The sequence below is a fragment of the Leucopleurus acutus genome (genome assembly GCF_964270905.1).
Source record: "Leucopleurus acutus genome assembly, chromosome: 8".
NCBI lineage: Eukaryota > Metazoa > Chordata > Mammalia > Artiodactyla > Delphinidae > Leucopleurus > Leucopleurus acutus.
In genome coordinates this window covers 4281113-4305269 of record NC_139151.1, presented here as the reverse complement: position 1 = coordinate 4305269, position 24157 = coordinate 4281113, and positions in this window count along the sequence as shown.

The window sequence follows — 24157 nt, the reverse complement described above, 5'->3', positions numbered from 1 at the left end:
CTTCAGAAATGTTGCTTGACAGCCTCGGTGTAATCCGGGGGAGAAAAGGATCTGTCCTTCTGTGAGTGCTTATTTCACTCAGCCTAACGTCCTCCAGGGTCATCCATGCCGTCCCGTATGGCAGTACATCAGTATGTTTTCTTTTTTAAGGCTGAATAATATTCCATTATGTGTGTGTGTGTGTGTGTGTGTGTGTGTGTGTGTGTGTGTGTGTGTGTGTATGATTTTCTTTATTCAGTTAATGGGCACTTAGGTTGTTTCCACATCTTGGCTATTGTGAATAACACTGCAGTGAACATGGGGGTGCAGGTATTTCTTCAAGATCCTGACCTCAATTCTTTTGGATAAATACCCAGAGGTGAGGTTTTTGGATCATATAATAGTTCTACAATTCCACTTATATGAGTTATCTGAAATAGCCCAACTCAAAAGGAAACCCTCTTACACTGTTGGTGGGAATGTAAATTGGTAGAGCCACTATGGAAAACAGTACAGAGGTTCCTCAAAAAAGCTAAAAATAGAGCTACCATATGATCCTGCAATCCCACTCCTGGGCATATATCTGGAGAAAACCGTAATTCAAAAAGATACATGCACCCCAATGTTCATAGTAGTACTATTCACAATAGCCAAGACATGGAAACAACCTAAGTGTCTATCGACAGATGAATGGATAAAGCAGACATGGTACATATATACAATGGAATACTTCTCAGCCATAAAAAAGAATGAAATAATGCCATTTGCAGCAACATGGATGAACCTAGAGATTATCATACTAAGTGAAGTAAGTCAGAAAGAGAAAGACAAATAGCATATGATATCACTTACATGTGGAATCTAAAATATGACAAAAATGAACTTATCTATGGAAAAGAAACAGACTCTCAGACATAGAGAACAGACTTGTGGTTGCCAGTGGGGACGGGGTGGGGAAGGGATGGATTGGGAGTTTGGGATTACCAGATGCAAACTATCTCATATAGGATGGATAAACAAAGAGGTCCTACTATGTTCAGTATCCTGTGATAAACTATAATGGAAAAGAAAATGAAAAAGAATGTAGGCATATATGTACACCTGAAACACTTTGCTGTACAGCAGGAATTAACACAACATTGTAAATCAACTATACATCAATAAAATAAATTAAAAATAAAATAAAATAGTCCATCTCCTAGAAGCACAGACTAGAAGGGCCAGGGCGGTGGCCTGGGGCTGGGGGGAGGGGAAAAAGGAGTTGTTCAACAGGTATAACGTTTCAGTTGTGCAGAGTGAGTAAATTCGAGAGATCTGCCTGTAGATGACATTGTGCCTGGAGGTTAACAATACTGTATTGTGCACTTAAACATCTGTAAGAAGGGAGGTCTCATGTTAAGTGCTCTTACCACGATAAAATAAAATTTTTTAAAAGGAAGAAAGAAAGAAGGGATCCACGGTGACCCCATCAGTCATAACATTCATGAATTTCTTTGAAACTTTTTGATTCTAAACATAAGTGGGGAGGATTTGGGGCACTGGACTATCTCATACTCATCTGATACTTTGCAGTCTAAACAATGCTTTTACAATAACGTCATATTTGGTCTTCACCACTTCACAAGGTAGATATTTACTCCATTTCTTCAGATGTGGGTAAACAGGTTCAGGTGATGAGGACGCTCCCGTGGTAACGGGGCTGGTACCCACCTTTGGACACTAGCTAAGGCGCCCGCCCCACTCACCACGTGGTGTCCTCAGCAGTCATCCTGGGGGCGGGGCACTGATCTGAGCCCCGCCTTCACTCTGAAATCAAGCCCGGCCGCCCCTCCCACCTCCCGTCCCCACTGCCCAGCTCCGATTTGTCAAATGCTGTTGCGTCTGTTCCAAACACGCTTCCATTTTGGGGGTGTCATCCTTCAAATGCATTTGTCCCGTCATTTGACTAATCCAGGAGATTAGGCCACTGCGAGGAGGCTTTGATGTAGCGGGAGGAGTGTTTAAGTACGTGTGCCCCTCTCTCCCCGTATCTGGGTGCTTCTCCCTCCTGGCGGCCCCGAGGAGGGGAAGGCTGGGCTCACACAGGTGAGGGAGGGCCCGTGTGCAGACCCGTGTGTCCCCTGTAGATGAGAAAGCCAGCACAAATGAAGAGAAAGGTCTGAAGTCTCACATTTTTTTTACCAAAAGTGAAAAATCAATTCGTGACCTTAAAGAAGTTTATGAATTCCTAGCTTAGGAATCAATGCACATTGATTTCTGTGCCTCTGCATGGCTGTACATGTACACCATCAAATGATGAAAGCTGTGTTTTGTCGGGCTTGGAGCGGGGACAAGCAGGCACCATTTCTAACAGATTGCCAAGAGTGAAAAAGGAAAAAAAAAAAAAAAGTCCACTGTGCAGCATCTCAGCCTGGAGCCTGCGGCCTCTGGCTGTGACTGCCGGGTCCCTGCTCCGGCTGAGATCAGGGGGTCAGCAGCAGGGATCCCTGACCCGCCCCCTCACTCCTCTTCCTCACGCCCCTTCAGCTCCACGCCTTCCCACACACACCTGCCTTCCCGGAGGTGGTTTTCTCAGTTTGGATTTACAGGGTGAGGGATTGCTAAGGAGGAGAAAGATGGGGGCAGGACAGACAAGCACAGAAGGTGTCACATAGGGTGACTTGATAATTTACATTTGAACACCGTATCCCGTTTAAAGAATGCTTTTCCATCCGTTATGCCATCTGATCACCTGACACCCCTGTTTTTTGGTCAGAGTAGCCCTCATTTTACAAACAAGGGAGAGGATACTAAGACAGCTTGTGATATAGATGGTATGTAACACAGCCGGCACTGACGCGAGGTCCCTGCACCCCGTCTCACGCACTGGGGCGCCTTCTCCAGTGCCCAGCGGACAGGGCAGCTCTGCCGTATTGGGACCTGTAGGCTAAAGGAGAATAATCTGTATGTAGAGGGAAAACCTACAGATGGGCATGAAACACTGACAGAAGGTAATGCAATTGAATGGGTAGGAGAATAAACACAGATGTTTGGGGGGCACGGAGATGGGAGAATCTGGGCCAGAGAAAGAGGCAAGTGAAGGTGGACTTGGAGTCCTGCTGGGCAGAGGGGGCAAAGCCATGGGCCACCAGCTTCAAGACTGCCGGCCTGAGCTGCAGCCTAGCGGCAGGTGACCTCTGTCCCCCACTCCCACTCTCCTGTGCCTGCTGTGACTTCTAGCTCAGTGCGTGCCATTTGTCATCGTTTGGTCCAGGGGCCCAGAGCCCTCTCCCTTACCCTCCACCACCCATCGGTCACCAGCTCTTACTGATTTTGCTTCTTCCATTTTCTTGAATCCCCTTCTTCTATTCTTCCTCTGTCTCTCTTAGTTCAAGTTCCTATAACTTCTTACATAAAGCATTGGTGTCCCCTCCGCAGATACGTATATCTATATGATTTTTAAAAACCCATTGTGCGGGAATAAGCCGCTTCTGGTCTTAGCTGTGATTTCTCCCTTTTATCTCTCCTCTCCCTTTCCTCCCTAAATAGACAGGTCACGAGCACTGGCCAGGACCACAGGATCCAGAAGTAACTGGCATGGAGAGATGGCCTGGAGCTGCTGAAGGACTCCCCAAACCTCCCCAAGTCTGTGGGAGGGAGTCTCTCAAAAAGATTGTGGTGGAAGCTTTTTTTAGAACCTGGTCACATAGGGAGCGTGAAAGAGAAATTAAGGTGACTTATAAAAAGATGTATTTCTTATATACACCTAAATTTCTGGACTGTGATTCACACACACTAGCCCCATGTATTGCCAATAAATTTCAGAGACTTTCAAATTTCAGTTTAAAACAAAGCGATGTTTCACATCTCTCCCTACAACTCCCCCTGAGGCCTCAATAGCCGCCTGAGTGACCCAGCTTAAATGTGCATCTGATCATTTCATTCCCAAATTGAAAACCCTCGGGGCCTCTGCATGCCCACAGGATCAAGTCTAAAGGTCCCAGTGCGGTCGTCTGTGATCTCCACCCCTCCCCCATCTCTCTGGGTTCCTTCCTCTCTACCTTCTCTCTCCTGTGTTCTAGTGTGGATCTCAGCGCCTCCCACGCTGTTTCAGGCCCCATCACCTTTACTCACACTGTTCCCTCAGATGACATCCTTCTCCCCCAGTTCCTTGTCACCTGGACGATTTCCACTCAACCTTAGAACTTGTCTCCTCAGAGATCACTTCTTCCAGAAGCCTCCCCTGGCCCCAGGCTGACCCCGCAGTGCTTTCTCCGAGGACCCCTCTCACACCGCCACACCCATCTTGAGCCCAGCTCTGTGGGAGGGCTTGGTGTGCCTAGGTAAGGTCGAGGTCAAGGTCACAGTTGCAGGAGGGGCAATGGCAGGTGAGAGAATAGCCTTCAGGAGAAACCTGTCTGCTCCCTCCACTTTCTGTCTCATTTGAGGCCCTTCATGGGTTGACTTCCACGAGGCTTTCAGCTCTGGAAAAAATAAATACTGGTGGCTTAAATGAGTGTGTGAAATGAAAGGTCAAGGAGTAATAGCCAACCAAAGTGGCTTCCGGCACAAACGGTCAGCACTTCGGGAATAAAATTCCCTCTATTTCTTTGGGGCTTCTAGGCCCTTCTGTTTGCTGAAGGCTGGTTAAACATGGCTCGGAGAGGGACAAAGAAGAGAGAAGTCCCCCCACCTCTGCGCCCCCAAAGGGGTAATGGGCTCCAGAGAAAGGGGAGGGGGGCGGTCCACAGGCTTCCATCTGTGACCCTGTTCCCTGTTCTCTCCCTTAAGCTCTTCTGCATCGTTGGCACTGGGACAAAGGCATGGGGGCATCTCGAGCTGGAAAATGTTGAGCTGATAATAGGTAGGGATCCTGGTCAGTGCCCGACACCACATTCGCCTGACTTCGAGGGCTAGAGTACAACGAATGGCTGGAGATGGCGGCCGTGCAGCACAGAGCACGGAGGAGAGCTGGGATGGAGGGAGGTGGGACCGGCCTTTGAGCCCCAGTCCTGAGTCCTGCAGCAGAACCAGCAAATAATCAGCCCTGGGGACCCCACAGCCAGAAGCCAGGCTTCCTCTGGCACCTGCTAGGATGCCTCTTGTTTCCTTTTGTCCGTGTGTGTGTCACTGTGTCTGTGGATCATGTGTGCTGCATACATACGCATACATTCATACGTGCGGGTGAAGAATTGCGAAAAGAGGGGCCGGTTGCTTGGGTCCTTCTCTCTCACAGGTTTGCATTTATTTGGTCTGGAAGGGAGCGTCAGTTGGAGGATGCCTGCTCAGAACAGTGCAGAGCCTTCTGCTACCCACTGTGCACACAGAGAGGGACAAGAGACAGGGAGGGTTTCAACCCAACCTGTGAAGCCGGCGACTCTTTTTTTTTTTTTTTTTTAACATCTTTATTGGGGTATAATTGCTTTACAATGGTGTGTTAGTTTCTGCTTTATAACAAAGTGAATCAGTTATACATATACATATGTTCCCATATCTCCTCCCTCTTGCATCTTCCTCCCTCCCTCCCTCCCTATCCCACCCCTCCAGGCGGTCACTTAATCAGAGCAGCCCGTTATAGAGGCTGGTTTGTAAAGGTGAGAAAACCTCCCTTAAAGATCCCTGGAAATGCTTGTGGGGAGACACACCTGCTGTGGGGTCAGTAAACAGTCATCCTTGGGCTTGCGGGGCTGAGGCAGGTAAGGAAGGGGGAGGAGATGATGGGGATTGTTGTCTGAGGCAGGACAAAAAGGTGCAGTTGGAGAAGGGGCGGGCCCAGCAAGATGGCCGGCATCCTGCTTTATTTCGTGGAAAAGAAAATTCACTCAGAAACATCATAAGGAGGAAAGTAAACAGCCTGGAGTCAGGATGCGCCAACTCCTCACAAACCAGTCATTTCAATCGTGATGGGGAAGGCAGCTGGGAGGAGGATTGGGGCTTGATCTCTCCAGTCGGCAGCCAGAGGCCGTCCAGTGGGGTGGATATCTCTGCTTGGAGGTGTTGCTTTTCATGTGTATGTCGGTGGGCGGGGATCATAGGAGAATGGGGGAGAGGAGCTACAAGGAACACGTATTGAGAGACAAGAGTTTCTCAACCTCGGCAACCTTGGCATTTGGGGCAGGATAATTCTTGGTTGCGGGAGCTCTCCTGTGCATTGTAGGATGTTAGCGGCATCTCTGGTCCCTACCTACCAGATGCCAGTTGTATCTGCTTCCCCCCACCCAGTTGTGACAACCCAAAATGTTTCCAGATATCACCAAATGTCCTCAGGGGGCAGAATCAGCCCTGGTTGAGAAACCCTGAGTCTGTGCTGGGCACTTCTCCCTCATTCTCTCCTGTAATTCTCACTACACACAGGCCTTTCTCCCTTATTCGAGACAAGAAGCCAGGCTGGAACTAGACACCAGATCTGTCTGATTCCAAGGTCTGGTCTCTGTGTTCCACCAGCTTCCACGGGAGTGGAGTCCATGCCAAGTCCCCTGACTGAGGACAGTCTCTGTTCAGGGAAAACATGCGGAGACCTGATAGGAATGCCCTTCCACGGTCCAATGACCTTGGATGTGACTCTATGAACATCTGGAAGACCTCCTGTCCCTCTCCTCTCTTCTTAACTTCAGCCACACCAGAGATTCCAAGATGGGAGAGTCCATCCATCCTTCAGCTCAAGTGAAATCTTGGTCTGCAGTGGGGAGAGGAGAGAGCAGAAGAGGAAGCACAGAGAAGGAACAATATGTGAAGCCAGTTCACATCTCAGTACGAAGAAACCCACCAGGCTCAAATTCACTGGAAAGTAAGTGTCTTTCTCTACCAGCTCCTATTTAAAGTAGAAGTAGGAGACTTTGTAGGAGAAATCAAAGCAACATCCTTTCCTGTTGATATTGGGAACCTAAGAAAAAAATACCGTGTCCATTGGTTAGGTTTCCAGATGAGTTTACTATTTTAGTACGTGTAATAATACTTTTATTATGGTGAAATTAGCACCACTGGTGGTGTGCTGTGTGGTTCACTATCACTGAAGAAACCATGCGTAAGAATCAAACACTTCTAAATGTTCATCATTGATATTTATGGCTGTTTTTCAACTTAGGGCCTTACCTGTTCTTACCTGAAATTTTTGAACAGTCCCTAAACAGGGTTCCCCAACTCCAGTCTCCACCTTTTCTATTTCGCCAGTGTCTCCTCTATATTTATGTGAGACTGATATTTCCATAGTGTAAATCTGCCCATCCCTCTCCTCTTTCAGTGCTGCAAAGGCTCCTTCTCAAACCTCAGGATAAAATTTAAATTACTTGGCATGACTCACAGGATTTTCTGAATATGAGTTAGAATTATTGTTTGCCACTCCTATACCGAGCTTATATTTCAGTCACACGGAACCAGTGGAAATTCTCCAAATGCTCTTGGCTTCTTCGTTTCTTTATAAACTTTTGTAACTGCTGTACACTTTGCCTGGAATATCCTTCCCATTTTTCTCTAGCTGGTTAATTTCTTCTTGTTTTTGACGACTCAGCTCAGGGGTCTCTTCTTTCTAGAACTCTTCCTTAACGCTCTCCTCCTTTGTCTACTCTGTTTGCCTTCTGCAGTAACCCAAGCAGGCCATGGTGACATCCTAAGTCAGAAAGTTACTTGCTAATTTCTCTGTCTCCTTCACTAGCCTGTGAGTGTCTCAAGGGCAGGGAATAGATCTCAGTCATCACTTTACCCTCAGTGCCTAGCACAATGCCTGACGTAGAACAGATGGAAGAAATACTCAATAAATGTTTGTCAGATACTTGGCTGGCTGTACCCATTAGTCATTGATGGTTCAGCCCAATCATTTACCTTCTCCTTTTGGACACCCCAACTTAGATCATATTCAAACCTTAAAATTGATCAGAAACACTCTCATCCAGATCTTAAGAAACTAGTAAGCCATTTTGGGAGGGATCAGTTAGTTTTTATTATTCCTCTGTGAAGTATTGTATTGAGTGACTGAGCTCTCAATGTTCAATCTCTTCCACCACTTGAACACTTGAAAACCAGAGGGAGTGAGGCTGGAAAACACAGTAGATGTCAGGATTAAAGCAAAGGGAGTGTCTTCTGCCTTTGCTGGATTTGAAGTCCCCCTCTGACACATGCTCACTGTTTACTATTCATGGTGCCTTTTACTTGTTCACAAGGTTTAAGAATCGTTGCTGTTGGGTTCGGGGCATCCCAAGTGGTCTCTGTCTTCCCAGTTAATTACTTATCTCTTCACCAATACCAAGATGATCCTTTGCATACAGTAGGTGCTCTATCACTGGATCTACCAACTGACTGACTTAGCAGTTTGTTCTGCCTGAGGGCAGGAAAGAAAAAGAAACCTCCTTAGGATGCTTTATTCCAAGACCGGTCATGGTAAGGATTCAAGCTGTGCTGAGCAATTTACGTAAACTCTTTATTTGTTAATTTATTTAGCCTGCCCCACCCGCCTTTCTTCACAGCTGCAAATGCCTTTTAACACAACTGTGGATTAGGAAAGGTGTCAGAAATGTGTTAGGAGCAGAAGGTTTGGAGTCTGTTTGGCTGTTAATAACTTCTGAGGAGTGTCAGTGGTGCCCCTGGATTAACCAGTGCCGGATGGAGCCCAGCTCAGCAGCCCTGCCCGGGACCCTTTCCCGCTTGGGCTCTGCTTTCTCTTGGGAAATCCTGTGCCTCATGTTATCCGAGGGAAGAAGAAAGTTTTCCTCTTCCTTGGCTACGGCAGATTTATTTGTGAGGCAAATGTAGTGCCAACTTGACAGTCCAAAGGGTCAGACTGTGAACAGATTGATGAAAACTTTGTAATAGCACATGCATCTAATACACCGACTATCGGTAATGGGTGGAATTGATTTTTTAAAAGTAACTGGACTTAGTATTTCCTTTCCCCCCTAACTCCAGGAAGAGACAGGAACGATGATGTTTGCAGAGTTTTGTTGGGGAGGATGGTGTGGGCTTGTCCCCAAAGAGGAAGGCCTGGATGGTTCATGAGCACTGCAGAGGTGGGAGTTGTGAGTTCAGAGCTAGAGTTGGAACCCTCCAGAGACAGGTGAGAGGAGAGACCCGTTCCTTGACATGTCCCAGGTGTGAGGCCTGGATTCTACAAGGCAGACTGTAGCGGAGGAACATCTTCAAAGCCCAAGAGATGGATGGCAGATGACAAGGACAAGGGCTGGTGCTGGGCGGTGACCTTTGTAGGTGGCCGTAGCAATAGGAAAAGTCAAGACCGGGACCATCATAAGAGTCCATGGAGGGAAAAAGAGAGGAGGCCCCAGATTACTGAGCCTGGTAGCTGGGAGCTCACAGCAGATCAAGTCTGATTTTGAGAAATCAAGTGACGTTCCTTCGATGCTGCTAGCATACCAGCTACTATTTTTGGAGAAGCTGGGAACCTCCTAGAAACATGGGAATAAAAATAAACAGATTGTTGATTAGGCTCCATGCTATATGAGCCACTGTACGGAGAGCTGCCTGTTCTGTCTGCCTAAACTGGGCTAACGTAGTTTCTGTCCTCGAAGAACTTGGATCCTGAGAAATTCTGGTAGTCTGTTTTGACAGGCGTTTAGAATTAGTTCATTCTTTAGCACGTCTCCCTAGGAGAGAAGAGAGTAAGGAAGGTAGCTGGGAGGAAGTAGGTTTTCAAGCCCTTTTGGTTTTGACACTGAAGCCACATTCAAGCCTGACTCCCGTTGGATATAAATGTATAACCTAGAATCCATTGCCCGCTGCCTGGAGGCTCTGGTTGGGAGCGCTGGCTCTGGAGTCAAAGGCAGACCTGGGTTGCCGTTTCTGCTCTGTAATTCATGGTCGCACCACCTTGGTGAAGCCCCTGGCCCCATAACCTTAATAGTGTCTCCATCTGGAAAACGCAGTTCTTTTTTTCTTTTGGCCACGCGGTTGGTCGCCTTGAGGGATCTTAGTTCAGGGATCGAACCCACGCCCCCTGCAGTGGAAGCTCAGAGCCCTAACCACTGGACCGCCAGGGAAGTCCCTGGAAAATGTAGTTCTTAATAGTTCCTACCTCATGGTGCTGCTGAGGATTCCAAATGTGATGGAACTTGCATCTTAACAGAGCATATAGGTTATCTACAGAGAAATAAATATCTATTCTGATGTCAAAAAGTGAAACGTGCTGTGAAATTAAAACAGAGCCAGGGTAGGTGGTTATTTTCGGTCCTGGTGGTTGGGAAGGGCCCGTTCCCAGGAGACGGCGAGGTGAGGGTGTGAGCTGATATATATAAAGAACATACTTCCTTTCAGACCCCAAGCTGAATGTTCCAGAACTGCTTGTTACTCTCTTATTGAAACACACAACAACTGATTCAGGACTAAGGCCCCGCTCATGAGAACAGGGGTTAAGGAGACATGGCAACTCTCTTTCTTGTATTGAGTCTGAGTCTGCAAGGCTCTGGCAATGACAAAGCGTACATAATTTGCTACCTTGGAAGATGTCCTAACTATCGAGACAATACCCTTGAAAGATTGCCAAAGAGATGTAAAGAATGAAATGTAAAAGGAGCAAAAAGGGGGATATATGCAGGGTAGAGAAAAAGAAAGCATATAGGAGTGTGTGTGTGTGTGTGTGTGTGTGTGTGTGTGTGTGTGTGTGTGTGTATGAGAGAGAGAGAGAAAGAGAGGAAAAGCTACCAGAAATGAGAAGAGGTGTAGAAACTAAGAGATGCTTTTTATACTTTTTAAATAAAGGATATATTGTGAGTCAATGGATTTCACTGGGTCTCAGTGGGTTTCTGAGCCCCAAGTTTCTTGCGCTGCATTAGCCGGACTGTATAAAGAATTGGCTCCCAGAAAGGCACGGCCATTTGTTCTCAGTTCTGTGTGCTCCCCAATCCCCCACCGCTTGATGTCAACTTTTGACATTTTCCATCCGGCAATTTATACACTGTCACCTGCCAGCCCTCCCACAGTACTCGTGTTTGTTTGATCTCATACAAACTCCCCTCTCCGATCTGTTGATGCAATAATAAATCTGGGGACCTTTGAAGATAGTGCGCTGTGGGAGATCACAAATGGAAGTCTTTTCTTGACACTTAAGCCTCCTGAATGCTGAGTCCCCAGTGCTGATGGGGCTACATTGTGCATCTCCTTTTAGACACATTTAGACAAATCCATCAAGCAGGAGTCCCTAAAAGCCTGTAATTTTCCAGGCAATATGGGAGATACCACATTGGTAATGGAAGATTCCTGTAGAGCAGCGTGATCCTGAGCTAAGCTATCTATTTGAATTAAATTGTTTTAAGCACTTCTGAGCTCCTGGTGTGATAGCAGGAGCCTTACAAGATTTAACTTAAAGACATGGGCCTGACCCTCAAGAAACCTAAAGTCCCAAATAGCGTGTTCCTTTGGGATATTACTATTTCTCAAACACTTTTTGATATCTCATAACCCTGTGTGAACATCTGCAGGGACTCAGTTGGTTGCTGAATACATTTGAGGCTCTTTAACCTGGAATTCTGTCTTCCCCAGGTGCTTTGCTGCCTGTCTCTCAATTTTCTCCCTTAAAAACCCTCTTCTCTGACCCCCTGCCCCACTCCCAGCCCCTGAGCACTGCCAGACACTGCTGTCCATGCCCTACCCATTCCTGAGAACTCGCTTCAGATCCTACTTCTTCCATGCATTTCCTCATCCCTCTTCTTTTATTTTTTTTTAGTGGCTTTCCTTTTTAGAGCAGTTTTAGGTTGACGGCAAAACTGAGCAGAAAATACAGAGTTTTCCCATATGCCCGTCTCCCCACACCCAAGCCTCCCCTACTATCCACTTCCCCCACTACAGAGGTGCATTGTTACAGTTGATGGACCTACACTGACACGTCATTGTCACCCCAAATTCACAGTTTGCACACGAGGGTTCACTCTGGTGTCCCTCATTCTGTGGGTTTTGACGAACGTATAATGACAGGCATCCTCATCATAGCATCGTGCAAAGTAGTTCCACTGCCCTAAAAACCCACTGGACTCTGCCTGTTCATCCTTCCCCCCGCAGACCCTGACAACCACTGATTTTTTATTGTCCCCGTAGTTTTGCCTTTTTCAGAAAGTCATGCAGTTGGAATCATACAGTATGCAGGCTTCTTTCCCTCAGTAACAACATGCACTTACGGTTCCCCCATGTCTCCTTATGGCTTGATCGGTCATTTCTTTTTCGTGTTAATAATATTCCATTGTCTGGATGTGCCATGCCTTGCCGCTCCTTCAGAAATGCTGGTAGTTCTTAATGTCTAGACCTGCTCTGTCTGATGCACGGGCTGCTAGCTACATAACATTTAAATAAAATGGCTGTTTAGATTTAAAATACCTAACATTAAGTAAAATTAAACATTCAGTTCCTCGGTCCCATTAGCTACAGAGACTGCTCGGGAGCCCCATGTGGCTGGCGGGTACTGTTTTAGCCCAGATACAGGGCAGCTCTGCTCATTCAGAAGGTTCTACTGCATACATAGCCCTGCTCTAGACTGTTGATGTGGTCACTAGGCATGTTATTTTTTTTTTTAATTTTTAAATTTTTTGCCTGCACCACGCGGCTTGGGGGATCTTACTTCCCAAACCAGAGATTGAACCCGGTCCCTCAGCAGTGAAAGCCTGGAGTCCTAACCACTGGACAGCCAGGGCATTCCCACTTCCCACTAGGCATGTTAATGTATTGAGGTTCTACGGTAGTTCGATGCCTTGTCTAATTAACGTACGTTAACTAATTTAATCCCATTCACAGCCCTGTGGGTGTGGTGCTATTGCTATTCCCATTTTACACAGGAGAATCTGAAGGTCAGAAAGGTTAAGTGATACATCCAATGTCGCACAGTTAGTGGCGGCGGGGCCAGGACTGGAGCCGGGTGTCCCCGACGCCAGGACACTCTCCTCAGATGCTAAGCATCCTGCCGGTCATCTGCTCTGTGACAGCTGCTCCTTCACTTCCGGTCCTAAAATCCTCCCTCAGCGGGGGTTGCACATAATCCATCGTTTACAGATGAGAAAACTGAGATTTCAAAATGTGAATGAATGTCCGCGGCCCCAGAGGGGAAGTCATCGGCAGGACAGCGGCTGGACGCCCGGCCCCTCCCGGCCAGACCGGCAGCCTTTGTTCCGCCCTGTTTTCCGGGATGCAGGGGCTGTCTCGTACTTCGGCGGCACCGAAGCAGTCAGCACAGAGCCTTTGGCAGAGCCAGATCTCTGCTTGCCGAGGGACGCGGAGAGGAGAGACCACAGTCTAGCTTCCTCCCCGCCGGGAGCTGTGAGGGGTATGTGAGACTAGAATGTCTTTCACATGCCTTCCTGGGCTATGGTTTGCCTTCTTCTGAGAAAGACAGGAAGCAGACGTGAGGTGGTGAAGAAGCACACGGCACTGGCCGTCGGGAGCAATGACTCATTCATTCACCAGCGTTCGACACTTATTGGGCACCCACTGCATGCCAAACCCTGAGACAAGATGGGTCCAGATGTGAGCAAGGAAGCTGGGAAGGCGATGTGCAAATTCAAAGCTGGAGCCAGAGACAGAGGACGCCCTGGGAGCAGCAGGCAAGCAGTGGCGGGATGGGAGGGGCGAGACCGGGCCAGATGCTGTCTTTTGCAGACACAAAACTTGTGAAGGATGAAGTGGCCTCCTTGGAGAATGCCGGGTAAATGCTAAAAGCAAGATCAATTTCTGACTTTTTCTCTATGTAGGAGAAGCCTCCTGACCCTGGTGGAGGTGCCTGTAGCTACAGAACCAACTGTGATTTCATATTTACGGCTGGAATTTACAGCTCTGCCCTCCCAACCCCCTAAGACAGCCAAGGTCCCTTCAAATGGACATTTGAGCTTGGGCTGATTTTCGGTACTTCCTGGGGAGAAGAAAGAAAAGAAAAGAGTTGGGAGGATGATGGTGGAGGGAGGAAGTGTCTGCCTTCAGGTCTTGGGAGAGACAGTCACTGGGTGGTGACTGTTGAGTGGACGTGCACGGCCCCCCCTGGACCACAAGGCCAAGGCAGGTGGGGAGCAGGGCAGTTTTCTAGAATTCTTGTACAATCCCTGTGCAGACTTCCGCCCACCCCCTGGAGCCTCGCCCCAGCAGCTCAGGAACAGCTGGAGGACACGGCAGCTGCTGGCCTTAGCTGAGTGCGTGGCTGGCGCGGCCGCCCCCATCGCTCAGGTCCTGGCCCCACCTGCCGCTGCAGCTTCGTGCCCTTCCTGCCCTGGAGACGTGACCACTGCTGCTCCTTGTACGCCCCTCCCCCCGGGGCCGGACCTGAGCCCCCAGCCCTTTCTCCTGCCCGCCTGCTCCTCTGGTGGCCGCTCCTCTGTGGCCGCCCTGCTCAGCATACCCTCCATCACTTCTGTAGCCCCTGTCCTCCTCCAGTACTTTTTCCTGCTTGCGTGGTGCCGAGTCTGGAGACAGAATCTCAGATCCCACTGGCTGAGCAGATGGGGTGCTGCTGTCCAGCTCTGCTGTTTGCCTCCCGCCCCTGCCCTCTCCTCAGACACAGGTGACCAGGGCGACCCTTTTAAGCGTCAGTTGCCTCTTGCCATTCCTTGGCTCGGGGCTCTAATGGCTGCCATTCATTCTGAGAGCAGAGGCCAGGTTCCCTTCATCAAGGGACAGCAAAGCTTTACACGGCCTGGCCCCGGCCCATCACTCCCCCGCCCACTCACTTGGCTCCAGCCACACTGGCCCCCTGGCCGCTCCTCACATGTGCCAGCTCACCCTGGACAAGGGCTGCCGCTTCTCCTGTCCCTGGGGGGCTCTTCCCCTGGACGCCCACGTCGCTCACTTCTCTGCTGCCTTCAGTGTAGACCAGCCAGGCTAGGAAGAGAGCTTTGCAAAAGGATAAGATGAGAAAAACATCCAAATTCACCTCCCCCACCTCCTTCCCTTCCCTTCTGGCAGTCTCTAGTCTCTTCACTCTGGTTTTCTTTTTCTCCGGAGCATGTGCCAGACATGGCTGAATCCGGGGCTCAGCCACCTCTGAAATCTCTCCCATCTCACAGCTCTTCTTTCCTCTGGTTCAGTTTCACTCCCTTCTCCACAGTGTTGGCAAAATAGCCTCCAGCCTCTCTGGGCTTTAGCCTTCAGTTTGCAAACCCAGTACAAAAAGCAGGCTCCATTTCCCATGGTTCCTGAAAGAGGACAAGGGCTGATCCTCCCTGGACCAGCTTGAGACTTGGCTTATTTTTGAACCACACTGTGTGGCCAGGGGAGGGGACCCTTCTGCTTGGTGAGGCCCGGGTCACATATCTGTCCCTGGAAATGGAGTGGGGGTGGGATAAGCCCTGCCCAAAGCACCGAGCTTGAAACTGATGAGCGATGGTCCCCAAAGGGAGATCCGGGCACAGCCCCCGGAGAGGGGAGATGGGCCCAGGGCAGGCGAGAAGACTCCACACTCACCGGCCCACCACTTCCCCGTTCGCTTCCCAGCTCTTCCCCCGGGCCCATCCTGTCTGCACCCTGCAGTCATTTTGAGCTCACAAAATATACTGCATCATCTGCTACTCTCCTGTTAGTAAGTCTTTGGTGCCTAGAGGTTACAGTCCAAGCATCTCAGACCAGCATTAAAAGCCACCGCAGATCGGCCTCACCTCATCTTTCCCATCTTGTCTCCTTGAAAGCTCTCAGCCTGGCCCGGTGGGGCTGCTCGCTGCCGAATCCCCCTCCCATGCTTTCTCTGCGTGAGTCCCCCCTCCCAAATATAGCGGTGTCGCCTCCAACCCGACCGCTTCCTCCAATACCTAGCCGTGCCTTTCTGAAGCCCTAGCATATTGACCACTTCTGGCCTTTCCTATACATTGTCCTACATTGTTAGCTATCCACTCAAGACCTCTCCCTCCATTCCTCCAAGCCCGTGGTAGGTCACTTGCGGGTAGAGACCATCTTGCATGTCCCCCGTAGCCCCAACTGTGAGAACCCGATAAATCATGGCTGCTCGTTTAGGTGCCACTCTTCCTACATATGAGCCTGATTCCAGAGCGCTTGCCTCTGCCTCCTCAGGCCCCGCAGCTGGATGCTGAGACTGTGGGTTGTGTGTGACACTAAGGACAAGTCAGTGGGTCTGTCCCCCCCTTCTCTCTTCCTGTCTCCTTCCTCAAAAGGAGGGATTTCCTCACCAGGGGTCAGTGTGATCCCTCAGATTGTTCCTAGTGGTCTCTTGTCCTCTGGAGATGGGTTCCGTGCTCTCATATAACTGGTCAATCCCTGCTTTCTTGTCTTCACCCCTCCCCCACTGCTTGCCCCCCTGCTTGCCCCCCTGCTTCCCCCACTTCACACTCTCCCTCGGACACTGCCATGCTGTTGTGGGCACTGCCCTCCAGCCAGGAGCGCTGGCCGTGTGACCTTGAGCTCTCTGAGTCTCAGTACTCAGATTGTAAGGTAGAGATGCAGGATGTACTTCACAGTTATCACACAGACCAAATGAATAAGGCATGAAAACGCTTTTGATGGCGCTAGATGCAGAGCGAGCGCTCAGCTTCTGGTGATGGAGCACAGTCCGTCTCTCTCAGCTGCTGCCTCTTTGGTCACCGCTGACATGAGACTGCCATCTAGTAGGCTTGCCGCTGACCACTGTGAGGGGCTGGCGGGGATGGGGGCCATGTCAGGCCCCACGTCCTCCTGGGGCAGGGAGTGTGGATGTCTGCTCTGGCTCTGAGGTGTGAGCGTGCGGCTGTCGTGCCTCTGTGGGTCCATAGCCCAGTCCCCAGGCGTGGATCTGCCAGCATCTCCAGTGGCCTCCCTGCTAATCAGAGGGTGGAACAGAAATCCTAATCTGACCCACACGTGGCTCTGGGTCACTTTTCCTACCAACTCCTGCTTCACGCTGTAGGTGGCACACAGGGCAGGGGGCTACGCTGAGTTTGCAGGTTTTCATTTTTATGAAGCTCAGGCCCACCTTCCGTCCACTTTTTAGCAATTTTCCAGATCATCAGGTAGAATGAGTGTGTTGATGGGGACATATCCAGTCTCCTATGGTACAGAGACCTTCCAGTGGACGGGAGTAAAATAAACCAAGAGTGGCTCTGTGAGGATAAAGTCCTACTGTGAGAGCGGGCTTTAGAGTCAGACCCCCGTTCTGAGCCATAAAGAAGTCGAGAACTTGAGCCCAGAAAGGAAGAAGGGACAGGGAGAAGAAGCAGAACTCAGTAACACGGCACAGCATTTCCAAGAGTGTGTGCACCTGCCCCTCCAGAGCTGACGAGGTGGGCAAACTGCTCGGAGAACGATGCGCGTGACACCACCCACTGGAGCTCTGCGGTGCACATCGATGTAACCTCAGAAGTCGTAAAGGGAAAAAAATGTGTTTGACTTGATGTAGCTGAGTTTTTGCCAGATTAGATGGGTAGAGCTACACTTTTTTTCTGCATAACGACTATGAACACTTCACAGAGCTGTTGTTTCTCAGAGTATGTCATCAACCACGCAAAGTTATACACAGCTCCATATTGGACCCTGTGTACATTGTAGGAGTTCATTCACTCATTCAAAAATATTTTTGATCCCCTACTGTGCGCCAGACCCTTAGGCCCAATGATGAGAAAGACAAATCCTCTCCCTCATGGAGCTTACCTTCTCCTGGGCAGAGACCGACAAAAAGCACACCAGATGGTGACAAGTAGGGTAAACAAGGGTCCCTGTCTGCAGAGAAGGTGGGAGGGATGGACTAGAATTTCAGGTGTGTGTATGTGGGGGGTAGATAAGTCACCCAGACATCATCCCAGGAGAGGAAGCGTCAGGGCCTGGCCCCAGATGTGGGCTGTGCCACCTGGGTCTGAAGAGCTGCAAGGAAGCCAGTGAGTTTGTGAGGGGCGGGCGTGGGGTTTAAGGGACAGGAGGAAGGAGGTGTCAGAGTGGGTGCTGGAATGATACTGTCAGAGGCTCAGAGAAGGGGAGGCCTGGGGAAGGGGCAGGAGTGAAGGAAGGGTAGTAGAAAGACCTCATGGCATTCCACACGTGGGGAACAATCACAAGGGAAGGTGGGAGGTGGAGAGCACAGCACATGCTCTGGGCTCGAGGTTACAGGGTGTGGACTCAAGCCCCCCCACCCCCTCAGATCTCCGTCCCACAGTTACCAGGCAGGAGAGCGGCAGCCCTCCCCAGGATGCTGGGTGGTTATACATGATGCTGTGTGGTTATGTGTGTGCCAAGTGCCACAGAAAGGGACGGGATGGTTTCCACAGAAACAGGTACTCGGGCACCTTTGCCAGCAGTGATGTGTGAACTGCTCTATTCCATCACGGTTCAGGTAGAGGCAGGAGGCTGGTCTCTAGGATGCATTGGACATCTTTCTTGCTCTTAATGCCCTCTCCCAATCCCCACGCCTCAATGAGATAAGAAATAGGTACTATTGCCCATCATGTTTTAGAAACAGGGAGACAGTGAGAGCAGTTAGGAGTTTCGTTTGAGTTCTTCCTGGAACTCAACACTTGGAAGTGGAGCCAAGATAGGGCTCCACAGTTGTGTCTGTTCTGCTGACCATGACTCATTTCCAGAAGCTAGCCATGCATTCTATAAGAAGTTTTAATTGTGGTTAAATACACATACATAGAATAACATCTTAACCGTTTTTAAGTGTACAGTTGAGTGTTAAGTGCATTCACATTGTTGTGTAACCCATCCCCAGACGTCCTTTCATCTTTCAAAATAGAAACTCTGCCCATTAAACAAGAATTCCCCCATTACCCCTCCCCCCAGCCCCCGGCAACCACCATTCTACTTTCTGTCTCTATGAATTTGATGGCTCTGGGGATCTCTGATAAATGGAATCATACAATATTTATCTTTTTGTGACAGGTTTTCTTCACTTAGCATAATGTCCCCAAGGTTTGTCCATGTTATATGTGCCAGAATTTCTTTCTTCTGTAACACTGGATAATGTTCCATTATATATATTTATCCATGCTTCCATCAGTGGACACCTGGGTTGCTTCCTTCTTTAGGCTATTGTGAATAACACTGCTTTGAACACAGGTGTATGAATATCTGTTTGAGACCCCATCTTCAATTCTTGTCCAGAAGTAGAATTGCTGAATGGAAAATATGGTGATTGTATTTTCAATTTCTTGAGAAACCTTCACACTGTTTTTCATAGTAACTACACCACTTTACATTCCCACATATAAGGCACAAGAGTTCCAATTCCTCCACATCTTTGCCAGCACTTCTATTTTATGTTTTTGTTTCTTTGTTTGTTTGGTTTGACTTTCTTTTATTGTAGTCATCCCATTGGGTGTGTATGTCTCATTGTGGTTTCGATTTGCATGTTTTTAATGATTAGTGATGTTGACTGCATTTTCATGTGATTTTTGGCCATCTGTGTATCTTCTATTCACGTCCTTTGGCCATTTTTAAGAGGGTTGTTCGTTTGCTAGTCAAGAAATTTTAATGATCACTGGGATAAGATAATAAATATAAAGGAATAGGGCAAGCTGGGCTAAGAGTTTATCAGCCCGGACTCCAATATCCCAGCTGGCCAAACCTCTCAACCTCCCCACGGACACGGCGAAGCCTCCTATTCAGGGTGGCTGTTGACACTAGTGGTGAGAAATTCTGCCCCCCGAGAAATGACTGGGGAGAATCAGGGCTGGCTTTAGGGCCCTACCTTTCATCCAAACTGAGGTTGAAGAAGAAATTATTTCTGTGTAAACAAAAATTTTTGTCCCTTCCCTTTTCCCTTTTTCAGCCCAATCTGAAGTATTACTATATCCACAGCAACCACAGCAACCACAGCAACTAGAACCACCACCATCCCGACCACCACCACTGCTACCAGCATGGATCACGAGCTCACCGTGGACCACATCTGGTGCCCCCAGATGGAATCCGTCGGTGTTCAAATCCCTAGTTGAGAAATCGCCAGCCATTAAGTCATCTGATTGGCTAAACATCCTAAGCATCTGAAAATGAGAAGACAATGCGCGTCTTCTTTTTTTGTTTTTCATCCGTACCAGAAAGTAATGAAGCGGTGGTTGGGAATTTTAAGCAGCAGCTTCAGTCAGGCTGGGTGGTTTACAGAGATTAACTTACCCCCTTGGAGTGCTCAGCAACCAACCAGAAGGCTTTCCCCAACCAAGCAATTTTATAATTAAGTGATAATTGTTTTTTGGAGGTTTCTTTTTCCCCCTGGGTAGCCTAGAGAAAGATAAACAGCTGCAGGAATCAATAAGCATCAAGGTCATAGGCTGAATTATTTACCAGTTCTCTGCTATTTATCTCAAACTTTCCTCTCTACAAGGAAAAAATTGTGTCTACTTCACATGAGATTTAGAACGTACCTACTTTAGTTTCACAGTTGTTATTACTGTCTTTACCTTTTTATGACTGAGCAAAATTGCTGTTTCGCTAACAAAGTCTAGAGAGTGGGAGCATGGAAGGGTGTGATGCCAGGGTTCATTCACTGGGCTGGGCCCTAAGCTGTAGGAGTACTGGGGTTGGGGGATGGGCAGCAAAAGATGCAGGCTGTCTGCACCTAGCCCCATACACTGCTTATTTTCATGATTACTACAATGTCTCCCTAACAGCCCTCCTAACCTTCTGGTTCTTGTCCCACCCACTGTGGATGCCGCAATCTTCGGTCAAAATGATCTTTCCTAAACACAAATCTGTCAATTCTCTAGGAAGAAGTCTCTAGGATGATCTAAATCCACATAAGGAACCCAGCCGTACATCCCTTATGGGTTTTGCAGCATCGTTCCCCTCTGTGCACACCTGGCCTCATGTCCTACTGCTCCCTGACTTCCGCACTAAATTCCTGCCGTACTTCTTTGAGTTCTTCAAACCTACCACGCTCTATCCCCTCAGGGTCACCTCAGCTGTTGGTCCTGCTGGAATAATATCCTTCTGTTTCCCAGGGTAAGCCCAACTCATCTACATTCTGTTAGCCCCCCCCCCTCCCCTTTTAAGTCTGGGTGATTGCCACTTCCTGGGTCCCCCCAGAGCACACGTCCCAACCCCCATGACATGTCTTGGGTCATCTGAGATGAAGGACCATCCTTATATGAGCATGTATAATATCACTAATAATAGTTCAATGTCTAGTCTATAATAGATAGTCAATACCTATTTGTGCAGTTGATGAAGGAATCTCATAAGTTACCTTGGGCCACGGACAAGGAAATGGGGCTCAGGGAAAGTGTTGCCTGGTAGAATGTTGCTGTGAAATTGTAACTAAGCCTCTCTGCAAAGCACCTTGCTTGCCTTTGGCTGAACCACACACTAACAGAAAATAGCTGTGAAGGTTTAAAGAAAGCACGATACGCTATAAAAATTAATATTAAAACTCAGTATATTGAGAGTTGGTTATTTTTTTATAAGATTGTTATTCCTCTAAGCAAACCTGCCCATTTCCATGTATTTTACTATCGAATCAATTCGTATACAACCTTCAATAACCTGTTCTATAAAACAACAAGATATCTGCACCAAAAATATGTACTTTTTGGTGAGTCCTTCACTTTTTCAGACCATTAGCGTATTCAATAACAGGTGCAGGAATAAAGAGAGATTCAGGGGACCATCTAGGCAAGATAGGTATGCGTGACCTCTACCAATTCCGAGTTGAGTTGGAAGCACCTACACCCCAAATCAAGTTGACTGAATGTTATTTCATGTCCTTTGCAGGCACATTACCAGTTTTTCTTCTTTGGCTGGTAGGTAACTTTGAGTCACCTCCATATGTTTATAGGGTGCCAAATATTTGGATGGAAGGCTATGTGATAAACATGAACAGAATCTCTGGGTAGATAACTCAGATTTTCTTTACTTGGAGTTTTGAGTGCTTTGTAGACAAATCTAAGACGCGTGGTCTCCTATCTGAGGTCCTTCATCTTCCTTGTGGTCTTGGATGTTGACCCTGGCTCCAGGCCAGGGGCCAGGCGCTCTGGCTCAGTGTGCTTACAGGGCTGTGAGCAGCTTTGGAAGAGCTCCTTGATCTCTATTAAGGGTGTAGATACCAATGATGCACTCATTTTCCCACTTTCTTTCTCACTCCTCCATTAATGACCAGAAACTATTAGTGAATGACCAGAATCAGTCTGGCTGCTTGGTGAGATTAGAAGACTTTTACTTGTCTTGCAACTGCTTGTAGGAAGCCAGGTGCAGCATCAGGTTATCGTGAACTCACTTTCTCTCTCTGCATCTCTCCTATTAAGTAACGCCACCCTGGGGCTTGTTCCTGATAAAGCAGCTTTGTAGAATGCAAAGTGATGGGTCTCCACACAACCCTGGTTCTTATTCTCCATCCAGGGATGGCTTAAGTTAAGTACGGCAACATGTTGGCAACAGTCAACAGTCAGGAGGCAACAGTCCCTCCTGAGAATCTTGGTTTTAATTCTGAGACAGTGTTTATCTTGAGAAGAGATTTTTCAGAGGTTAGATAGGGCCAGGCCTACATAGGGGCTGAGAGGCTGGATAGGACGCACCACTGGCTGTTTGGAAGGATTCAAATAACTCTACAGCAGGAACTCGAACCAGCTTTGCGGAATATTCTGAAACCCAATTCTTCACATTAATCATTCTAATCCTAACATCCAGAGACTGGAGGGGAGCGTGTCCCCATAAGGATCACTGAAAGGAAAATCCTGAGAACAAATGGAAAGTGCTGGAAATAGGAGCAGCTGAACTGAGAGCCCAGAAAGCCTGCAGCCCAGAAAAAGCTGGTTTAGGATCAGGCAAATGATTCGGTGATTAGGAAATCCTACGCAGTACAGTGAGCAGGCATGCTTATTATTCTTCTTTCACTGATTAGATACCAGCAGAGGTTTGGAAGGGTGAGGGCATATCCCATGCCACACAGGTTGACCCTTGAATCTATATATGTGTATTGTTTTCCCTTACTGAAAAACTGCATTTACTATTTATCCATAGAACCTCTCTACTTTCTTAAAGACTATCAATCAACTGCCCTGTTTTTTAAGAAATACGTTGATTCTATCATAGACAAAGTTAGCAAGCATTAAAGTAGGGATTGGATACTCTTTTCAAAGTCCCTGTCCCCAGTTAAAAAGTGATAGCACGTTCTAATTGTTGGCCTTAAATCGGGATAACACAGGGCTTGCATAAGAAATTTGAGATACCATGCAAAGTTACCAAATTTTCTTGGGCAAAGAAAATTAAAGAAGTACTATATTAGTTGGGATTTATTCTAAGCTGCTATTACAGAGACCCACTCAGTGCAATGCTTAAATGAGAATTCAAAATCTCAGACTTTTTATTAAAAGTACTTCTCAGCCAGTAGACAGGTGGATAGAAACTTAGGACACACACACACACACACACACACACACACCTTTCCTTTTAAGGCACAACTAGGAAGTGGCAGCCCTTAGTCACATGGCCACACAGCCAAGCAAGGCTGGGAAACCAGCCTTCAGCTGGGTACCGGTGTTCCCAGGTAAGAACCAGGAATTCTGTTACTGAAGGAAGAAGGGTCAAATGATATTGGTGGACAGTTTGCAGGTTCTTCCACAGGTGCACACACAGAAGGTATGTAGGACAACATGGAACTCAAGATATTAAACTACTACTTGGACTGAGGTTGTAATTGAAATAAAAAAGAGGAGAAAAAGGAACTTGAGGTAGGTAAATGGCAGTCCTCCCAGACTTAGATAAAGAGGATCAAACATAGATATGTATGTTGCAATTAGAAGAGGAAAGGAGTATGTAGTCCACTTTCAAGTCCTTTAAATTTGGTCCAAACTAGCCTAAATGGGGCTCAACTCTGTTCAGTTGTGTTGCTTGATAGTGGTAGTCCCATAAGGCAGTTCTCTTTAATTGGGCTGGATTTGAAAATTTGTAATTCTTTAGCTCTTTATTTTGAAGTGTCCCTGTTTATTCCTGGTGATATCCCATGTTCTGGAGTCTACATTATCTGAAATTAACAGTCTCTCCAGCTTTCTTATTGTTAATGGTTTGCTTTTTTTTTTTTTTTTTTTGCGGTACGTGGGCCTCTCACTGTTGTGGCCTCTCCCGTTGTGGAGCGCAGGCTCAGCGGCCATGGCTCACGGGCCCAGCTGCTCTGCGGCATGTGGGATCTTCCCGGACTGGGGCACGAACCCGTGTCCCCTGCATTGGCAGGCGGACTCTCAACCACTGCGCCACCAGGGAAGCCCTGCTTAACATATTTTTTTATGCATACCTGTGTCTTCATATTTAAAGAGGTTTCTTGTAGACAAGGCATAGTTGAGTCTTGCGCATGTATTCAGTCTGACAATTTCTGCCTTTTATTTGA